The sequence below is a fragment of the Leopardus geoffroyi genome, chromosome A1 (genome assembly GCF_018350155.1).
Source record: "Leopardus geoffroyi isolate Oge1 chromosome A1, O.geoffroyi_Oge1_pat1.0, whole genome shotgun sequence".
NCBI classification, from domain to species: Eukaryota; Metazoa; Chordata; class Mammalia; order Carnivora; family Felidae; genus Leopardus; species Leopardus geoffroyi.
This window is the reverse complement of record NC_059326.1, coordinates 43735674-43745020: the sequence shown is the minus strand read 5'-3', so window position 1 is coordinate 43745020 and position 9347 is coordinate 43735674. Positions and strand designations below refer to the sequence as shown.

The 9347-nt window shown below is 37.8% G+C and overlaps 1 pseudogene; it reads right to left on the bottom strand.

The window, feature by feature from the left end:
- Positions 1-447: 447 nt before the first annotated feature.
- LOC123608830 lies at positions 448-1991 on the bottom strand (annotated as a pseudogene).
- Between the last annotated feature and the right edge of the window lie 7356 nt (positions 1992-9347).

Here is a 9347-nt window from a genome sequence, read left to right as displayed (position 1 = left end):
AGAGAGAGAGACAGACAGAAAGAGAATGAAAGCAGGGAGGGGCGAAGAGAGAGGGAGACACAGAATCTGAAGCAGGCTCTGGGCTCTGAGCTCCTGACACGAGGCTCAAACTCACAAACCATGAGATCATGAGCCGAAGTTGGTCGCTTAACCAACTAAGCCACCCAAGTGCCCCAGTATTTTGTTCATTTTTATGATATTGTAAGTGGGATTGTTTACTTTTCTTCTTTTTTTTTCTCTTTTTTTTTGGAACTTTGTTCAAATATTATGAATTGGTCCTTTGGTTTTCAAACTCACATGTCTCACTCTCAAATGAAGGCAGCAGTGTTTCAGGAATAGTCATAATCTCAGACTAGACTAGTCAATTACTAAACTCTTACAAATTATTTCCCCAAAGTTAAAGTTTTCCAATATTTGTTGTTGTTGTTGTTGTTGTTGTTGTTGTTGTTAAAAAGAGTCTCTTATCTCCCTCACATAGTCCATTTTGGCTTGTCCTGTGTCCTGTCTGAAGACACTGTCCAGGGGCTGCTAGTTATGGTCCATCAGTGCATCCTACAGGTCCTTGCTCTGGTCCATGAGCTCCTTGTTGGCTTCAGTCACATCCAGCTGTGGCATGGGGTCCTCCAATGTGTCATCCCCAGCTTCTTCATATGTCTACATAGTGCTCTGAGTGTAACCAAACTGGGGACAGTTGTAGCTGTAGCTGCCTCTGTTCTGGTCATGCCCCAGTGGGTGTAGTAGTTCTGCTACTGCTGGTAATGGGGGTTGTGGCTGTTAAGTATTAACTCTGATTCTACCTCACTGACTTCACTTGGCTCACGTGGGGATTGCCAGACTCCTCAGCCACACTGGTTTAGATGCCAGGCTGACTGCTCCCTGGCACTCGGTCAAGGCTCACTTCTGTTTCAGTACATCTGCAACTGTGACAAAACCATAGCCTTTAGACATACCTCTTTGGTCCAAAACTGCCCTGACTCCCCAAAAGGAGGGGTAGACTTTGACGAAGAATTCATATAATATGCCATCATCCACATCTGGGTCAGGTCCCTCACAAAGAAGAAATACTCAAGGCTGTTTTCTGGTTGTTTCCAATAAGTGGCATAGTTCAGTTAAAAATGTTCTGCCTTGGCAAAAAAAAAAAAAAAAAAAAAAAAAAAAAAAAAAAAGCCACAGCTTTTTATTCTGTATAAAATGAAGGGAACCATTAAGGGCACTGCCAGCTCCATGATTCTATGAACCCAGATGTGCCAGCCTGGTACATCTGTAAGCTAAGTAAAGGTGTAGGTCCTGGAAGGGGCTTCCCATTAATTTCATGCAAATGCTTCTTGGCTGTGGCCAAATCTGTGAATTTTTTATAAAAACGGAGCCAGCTAGGATTCCAGTGAAGTGGTATCAGATAATTTTGATGCTCATCATTGTATCCCCCTAGATGGCAGGGATTGTGGAGATGAAATTCTCATTCATGTAGAGCTTCAACTCATCTATACACAGGCTGGCCTCTATGCTTACAGTCTGGCTGGGATTGTGTGAGCTAAAAAGGCCTGCATGGGCTCCATCCCTTGGTCTGGAGAAAGAAGAAATGGGCTTGTTTTCTTAATTTATTTTGTTGTATAATTCATTATTACCATATAAGCTTCACATCATTTCTGTATTGTGATTTTGTATCCTTTGACCCTACTGAATAGGTTTATTAGTTCAAATAATTTCTCTTGTGGACTCTTTGTGGCTTTCTGTATATTAATTCATGTCATCTGTGAACAGAGAGAATTTTATTCTTCCTTTCTGATTTGGATGCCTTTTATTTATTGTCTTGTCCTAATCACTCTTGCTAGGATTTCCAGTGCTATGTGTTTTTTATTTAATGTAATTTAATTTTAATTTTATTTAATTTAATTTTACTTTATTTTATTATTTTATTTTATATTTTATTTTTATTTTTTGTTGTTTTCATTTTATTTTTCATCGGGATAAGAGTACTCTTCAATCCCCATGTCCCATCAACCCCGGTCTCCCAGCCTCCTCCCCTCTGGAAGCCATTAGTTTGTTCTCTGTAGTTCAGAGTCTGTTTCTTGGTTTGTCTCTCTTTTCTTTTCCTTTACTGTTTTTGTTCCTCAAAATCCACATATGAGCGAGATCACATGGCATTTGTCTTTCTCTGACTGACTTACTTCAATAAGCATTATACTTTCTATCTCTATCCATGTTGCTGCAAGTGGCAAGTTTTCATTCTTTTCAATGGCTGAGTAATATCCCAGGTTTCTATCATGAATGGATGTTGTTCTTTGTCAAAAGTGTTTGCTATATTTGCTGAAATGATCATGTGGTTTTGTCCTTTTTCTTTTTGATGTGATTATCACTATGGTTGTTATGAGAATATTAAACCACTCTTGCATCCCGGGAATAAATCTCAATTTATTGCGGTATATGATTTTTAACTATATATTGTTGGATTCAGTTTGCTAATATTTTGTTGAGAACTTTTGCATTTATATCCATGAGAGACACAGCCAATGGATCTCTCTCTCTCTCTCTCTCTCTCTCTCTCTCTCTCTTTTTTTTTTTTTTTTTTTTTTTTTTTGTGGTGCCTTTATCTGGTTTTGGTATCAGGGTAATAATAGTCTTATAGAATAAATTTGAATGCATTCCTTCCTCTTGTATTTTTTTTTGAATCACTTAAAAAAATGAGCATTGATTCTTTTTTCATTATTTGGTAGAATTTGCCTGTGAAGCCGTCTGACTTTTGTTCACTGGGAGATTTTTTATTACAGATTCAATTTCATTGCTAGTAACTGGTCTGTTCAAATTCTTCCATTACTTCCTGCTCTAGTGTTAGTAGGCTATATTTTTGTAGGAATTTATTCATTTCTTCTAGTTGTCCAATTTGTTGGCATTTAGTTCTACATAATATTCTCTTAAAATTGCTTGTATTTCTGTGGTATTGGTTGTTATTTCCTCTTTCATTAGTAATTTTGTTTATTTGGGTTATTTCTCTCTCTCTCTCTCTCTCTCTCTCTCTCTCTTTTTAATGAGTCTTGATACAGCTTTATTAATTTTGTTGAATTTTTCAAAGACCAGATCCAGGTTTCATTAATTTGTTCTATTGTTTTTGTTTTTTGCTTGTTTGTTTGTTTTTTACTGTTTATATCATTTATTTCTGACCTAATCTTTATTACATCCTTCCTTTTTCTGGGTTTGGGACTTTTTTTTCCTAACTCGTTTAGGTACAAGGTTAAGTTCCTTATTTGAGATTTTCCTTCCTTCTTCATGTAGGCCTGTGTTTGTATAAATTTCTCTCTTAGAACCACTTTTGCTGCATCCCAAAGATTTTGGACCATTGTGTTTTCTTTTTCTCTTTTTAAGTCATTAATTGGTTGATTGATTGATTTCTGTTTCAAGTTTTTATTTGAATTCTAGTTAGTTAATATATAGGGTAATACTGATTTCAGGGGCAGAATTTAGCAATTCATCACTTATATGTGAGTGCTTATCACAACAAGTGCCCTTCTTAATACCCATCACCCACTTAGCCTATCCCCCGCCCACCTCTCCTGTAGCAACTCTCAGTTTGTTCTCTATAATTAAGAGTATCTTATGGTGTGGGGTTCCTGGGTGGCTCAGTTGTTTAAGAGTCCAACTTTGGCTCAGGTCATGATCTTGTGGTTTGTGGGTTCAAGCCCCACATCAGGCTGTGTGCTGACAGTTCAGAGCCTAGAGCCTGCTTTGGATTCTATGTCTCCTTCTCTTTCTGCCACTCCCCCTGCTGCTCTCTCTCTCTCTGTCTCTCTCTGTCTCTCTCAAGAATAAATAAATGTTAAAAAAATTTTAAAAGTCTCTTATGGTCTCTCTCTCTCTCTCTCATCTCCTTTCCCCACAGTCATTTGTTTTGTTTCTTACTTTCCACATACGTATGAAATCATATGGCATTTGTCTTTCTCTGACTGACTGGTTTCATACAGCATGATACACTCTAGCTCCACCCACATCATTGCATATGACATGATTTCATTCTTTTTGAAGGCTGAGAAATATTGTTTGTATACACAACCTCTTCTTTATCCATTCATCAGTTGATGGAAATTTGGGATCCTTCCATAATTTGGCTGTGGTTGGTAGTGCAGCTATAAACATCAGGGCAGTGTGCCACCTCAAACTAATATTTGTGCATCTCTTGGATAAATACCTAGTAGTGCAATTGTTCAGTCATGGGATAGTTCCAATTTTAACTTTTGAGGAAACTCCACAGTGTTTTCCAAAGTGGCTGCAAGTTTTCTTCTTGTTTCTATACATTTTCTCTGATCCTTTCTTCTCTTGCTTTCTTCTATGGTTTGTTGGCTTTCTTTAGAGATACACTTGGATTAATTTCTGTTTATTCTTTGCTTATCTATTACTGGTTTTTGAATTGTGGTTAGGTTTGTACATAACATCTCCTGCATATAGCACTGTATATACGTTGATGGTCACTTAAGTTTAGACCCAAGTTTTACTCCTCTCACTCCTAGAATTTATGTATATAGTGTCATATTTTTCCCACCAAAATTCCTTTTACTTTGTTTGTTTATTTATTTATATATTTATATTTTATTTAAGTCCAAATTGGTTAACATGTAGAGCAAAAATGGCTTCAGGAAAAGAATTTAGTGATTCATCAAACACCTAGTGCTCATCCTGACAAGTGTCCTCTTTAATGCCCATCACCCATTTAGCCCATCCCTCCACCAACACCCCTCTGGCAACCCTCAGTTTATTCTCTGTATTTAAGAGTCTCTTATGGTTTGCCTCCCTCTCTGTTTTTATCTTATTTTATCTTTCCTTTCCTTCCCCTATGTTGTTTTGTTTCTTAAATTCCACATATGAATGAAATCATATGATATTTATCTTTCTCTGACTGACTTATTTCGCTTAGCATAATACACTCTAGTTCCATCCATGTTCTTGCAAATGGCAAGATTTCATTTTTTTGATCACTGAGTAATATTCCATTGTAATATATACCATAACTTCTTTACCCATTCGTCATTCAATGGACATTTGGCTATTATTGATAGTGCTGCTATAAGCATTGGGGTGCATGTGCCCCTAAAATCAATATCTTTGTATCCTCTGGGTAAATACCTAGTAGTGCAATTGTTGGGTCATAGGGTAGCTCTATTTTTAATTAGTTAAGGAAAGTCCATACTGTTTTCTGGAGTGGCTGCACCAGTTTGGATTCCCACAAGCAATGCAAAAGTGTTCCACTTTCTCCATATACTTGCCAACATTTGTTATTTCCTGAGTTATTCATTTTAACCATTTTGACAGGTGTGAGGTAGTTTCTCATTATGGTTTTGATTTGTATTTCCCTGATGATGAGTGAAGCTGAACACCTTTTCATGTGCCTGTTAGCCATCTGGATGTCTTCTTTCAAAAAGTGTCTGTTCATGTTTTTTGTCCATTTATTCCCTGGATTACTTATTTTTGGGGTGTTGAGTTTGATAATTTTTTTTATAGATTTTGGATATTAATCCTTTATCTGATATGTCATTTGCAAATATCTTCTCCCATTCCATTGCTTGCCTTTTATTTTGTTGATTGTTCTCTTCACTGTGCAGAAACTTTTTACCTTGATGAGGTCTCAATAGTTCATTTTGCTTTTGTTTCCCTTGCCTTGGGAGACATTTTTAGTAAGTTATTGTGGCTGATGTCAAAGAGGTTGTTCCCTCTTTTATCCTCTAGAATTTTGATGGTTTCCTATATTACATTTAGGTCTTTCATCCATTTTTTTTGTATGGTGTAAGAAAATGGTCCAGGTTCATTCTTCTACGTGTCGCTGTCCAGTTTTCCCAGAACCATTGGAAAGAATTTTCCTGCTTTGTTGAAGATTAGTTGGCCATACATATTTGGATATAGATCTTGGTTTCTTTCTCAAGATTAGGGAAATTTTCACCTATTATTTTTCACATATATTTCTGCCCTATTATGTTTCTCTTCTTCTAAGATCCCTACAATGCAAATATTATTACCCTTGATGGAGTAAAATGATGGAATTTCATTTATTGCGTTCTTGATCTCTGATTGGTTCTTTTCATCTCTGTGTTAAGAGTCTCACTGATGTCCTCCATCCTTTTCTCTAGTCCAGTGAATATTTTTATGATCATTACTTTAAATTCTTTATAAGTCATATTACTTTTACCTATTTCACTCTGGTTTCTTGCTGCGGTTTGGACCTATTCTTTCATTTGGAAGATGTTTCTCTCTCTCCTCTTTTTGTCTAACTTCCTTTATCTGTTTCTGTATATTTCTCTGTGTTAGGAAATTCAGCTAATTCTCTTGCCCTTAGCCTAATAAAGAGGTCTTGTAGTGCCCTGCAGTGCAGTGTCTCCTTTTCTCCAAGACCTGGGTTTCTGGGAGTGTCTCCTATGTGAGTGGTGTGTGCTGTGCTATTGAGTCTTGGCCTCTTTTTCCCTCAGGCCAGTTGTCTTCTGAGTTTCTTCACCTATTGTGGGTATCAAGGTATGCAGTGGTCTGCTTGCAAAAGGAGAGTTGCACCCACCACTTCCAGAACTGAGGTCCTGCAAAATACGTGGGTCAGGAAATGTGGTGTTGCAGGGTTTGTGCCGGTCTTCTGGGGAAGCGGCACAAAGTACTGGGACTCACCCACATGTGACTTGGAAGGATGGATGTGCTGAAGTGTAGGTATGGGACCAGGCTTGGTACAAGCAAGTTAGGTAAGGAGTGTGGGCTCCATGCTGATTCCCACAGGTAGCTATTGTTTATGCTGGGGAATGGGGAGGGGAAATGGCACCTGCTATCTCCTTTGTTTCTGGAAGGGTTTCCCTATGATCCCTGTCTCTCTAGGCCATGCTTTGGGATGAGCAAATCACTCTCCTTGCCATCTGCTCCCAAAGTTTTTCAAACTGCTGGTTCTGTGCTGTATCTACACTGGCTGTTTGTTGTGTTGTCTTTTTAAGAGCAGAGATTCCACTTCCTAACATCCACACAGCTCTCCCAAAGTCCCATCCACCAATTTTGAAATTTCCAGGCTTTAAGTCCTACTGGTTTTAAGAACTAATGAAATCTGGCCCCTCTCATTTTCCAAGGCATATCTTATGGAGATTAGTCCTCCCACCTCATGGGCTCCCTGGTGTGAAAATCAGTTTTCTGCCCTTCTCCACACTACTGGTTCCCTCCCCACTGTAGATGTCCTCTGCCTGTTTTGCTTCCAGACAGTGTCTTCACCCTTCCTACCTTCTTTGATATGGCCTCTTCCTTGCCTTTAGTTGTGGAGTTTGTTCTACCAGTCTTTGAGTCATTTCCTGGGTTATTCATGCTGACAGAGGTGTTATCTAGTTGTCTCCCTGGGATGAGTTGAACTTGCAGAAATTTTTCCCTTCTTTTTTTTTTTGGAAGCAGTTGAGAAGAACTGGTGCTAATAATGCCTCTTTAAATGTTTGGTAGAATTCACTAGTGAAACCATCTGTCCTTGGGCTTTTATTCGTTGGGGGATTTTGGATTACTGATTCAATCTCCTTACCAGTTCCAGAAACTTACTGGTTCTTTTTTATATTTTCCATCTCTTTGTTGAAATTTTCATTTGATTTATTCATTGTTTACACAGGCCTGTTGAGCATCTTTATGATGGTTATTTTGAATTATTTTTCAGATAACAAATATATATCTGTTTCTTTAAGATTGATTTTAGGTAATTTATGTTTTACTTTTGATAGGGCCGTTTCCCTTTTTTTTTTCTTCACATTCCTTGTAATTTTTTGTTGGTATCTATGTATTTGAAAAAATAGCCACTGGCTTGGTACAGGGAAATACCTTTACCATTCAGTTTAACTAGAGATTCTGGGGACCCTTCAAACTGTAGATGTGTCTTCTCTGGACTTGTGCATGTAGATTCTTGATTAGAAGGATTGGCTGATCTCTCTTTTCCTTTCCTTTCCTTTCCTTTCCTTTCCTTTCCTTCCCTTCCCTTCCCTTCCCTTCCCTTCCCTTCCCTTCTTTGTCTTTTCTTGTCTTTCTTTCTTCTCTCTCTCTCTCTCTCCTCTCCTTTCTCTTCTTTTCCTTCCCTCCCTCCTTTCCTTTCTAGACCTTATGATCTCTTGCTCCCTCTAATGTTTGTCGACTGTACTCCAAAGCAGAGGCACACAGCACACTACCCAACTCTCAGTAGCCCCCAGGTATCTGGATTACTCTGAGTCCCATCAATGCCAAAGTCAGGTTAGCCAAAAACTAGTCCCTTAAGCAGTCCCCTGAAAAGCTGGAACATTTGACATATGCTCCATCCTTCGCTTTCCTGCTGGGAGGAGAGGCCCTCAGGCTTTATCAGCTTGTCTGCTCTATTGCAGGTCTGCTGGAGCAGCAATATGCTGCCCAGATCTTTTTTTTTTTTTGTCCCCCTTTTTTACTTTTCAATGACCTCCAGGCATTTAGAGCATGCTAAATAGATCCCATCCACACTCTGAAACAGGTGAAACAGAAACCGGTCCCTCAGGTAGTCCCTAGAAACATCAGGTTATTGTATGGTCTAGTATTCTCTTTCCCACCTCAGGGTTAGATTGGGAGGTAGAAGTTTCTTCCTGGTCACATGGTACTGTGCTCTGGGGAGGGGCTATGGTGAGCAGGGAGGGGCCACGGACTTTCCTACCAGCTCAGTGAAGCTGGTTTTACACTTATCTGGGGTATATAGGAGTCCTTTAATTAGATTCTGATTTTTTTTTCACAAGAAGTGGTCTATGTATTGTCTCCATGGAAGGAAGGAGAGTCTTAGGTTTGTTATTTGCCATCTTGCTAATGTCCCAGATCAATATTTAAAAAAATATTATCATGTGTTCATATCTTTCTTGATAGACTATATAAATCATTTTCTAATTCTTAATTATAAAGTTTAGTAAATTTTATAAATTTTAAGTATGTGATATGACATTTAAATTTAACATTAGTTTATATTATTAGTCATCTGGCATTAAACTTTCTTGATAGCCTCCATAGCATATAATTATTCAGCTATAATCCTCACACTGCCCCTCAAAGACAATAAACCAAACGCAGTCTAAGCAGATTCTGCTGAATGTTTTCCTAAACATACTTATTTTAATCTCCACAGACTTGCACTTTGTTCCTTCTTGTATAAATCTCCTCCCATTTATTATATATTCCATTTATTATGTTGCAAATAATACATAATTTGCAATATAAATTTATAATAAATAATATAAATTATTTTTATAATAATATTAGTAATATTATTACTTCATCATATTATTTTTCTCCCATTTGATCTCAATGCTATGTTTAGGATATTTTTATCAATGTGAAAAACCATAGTAGACTCCTTAGCTAATTATTTTTAGGATACAATATAC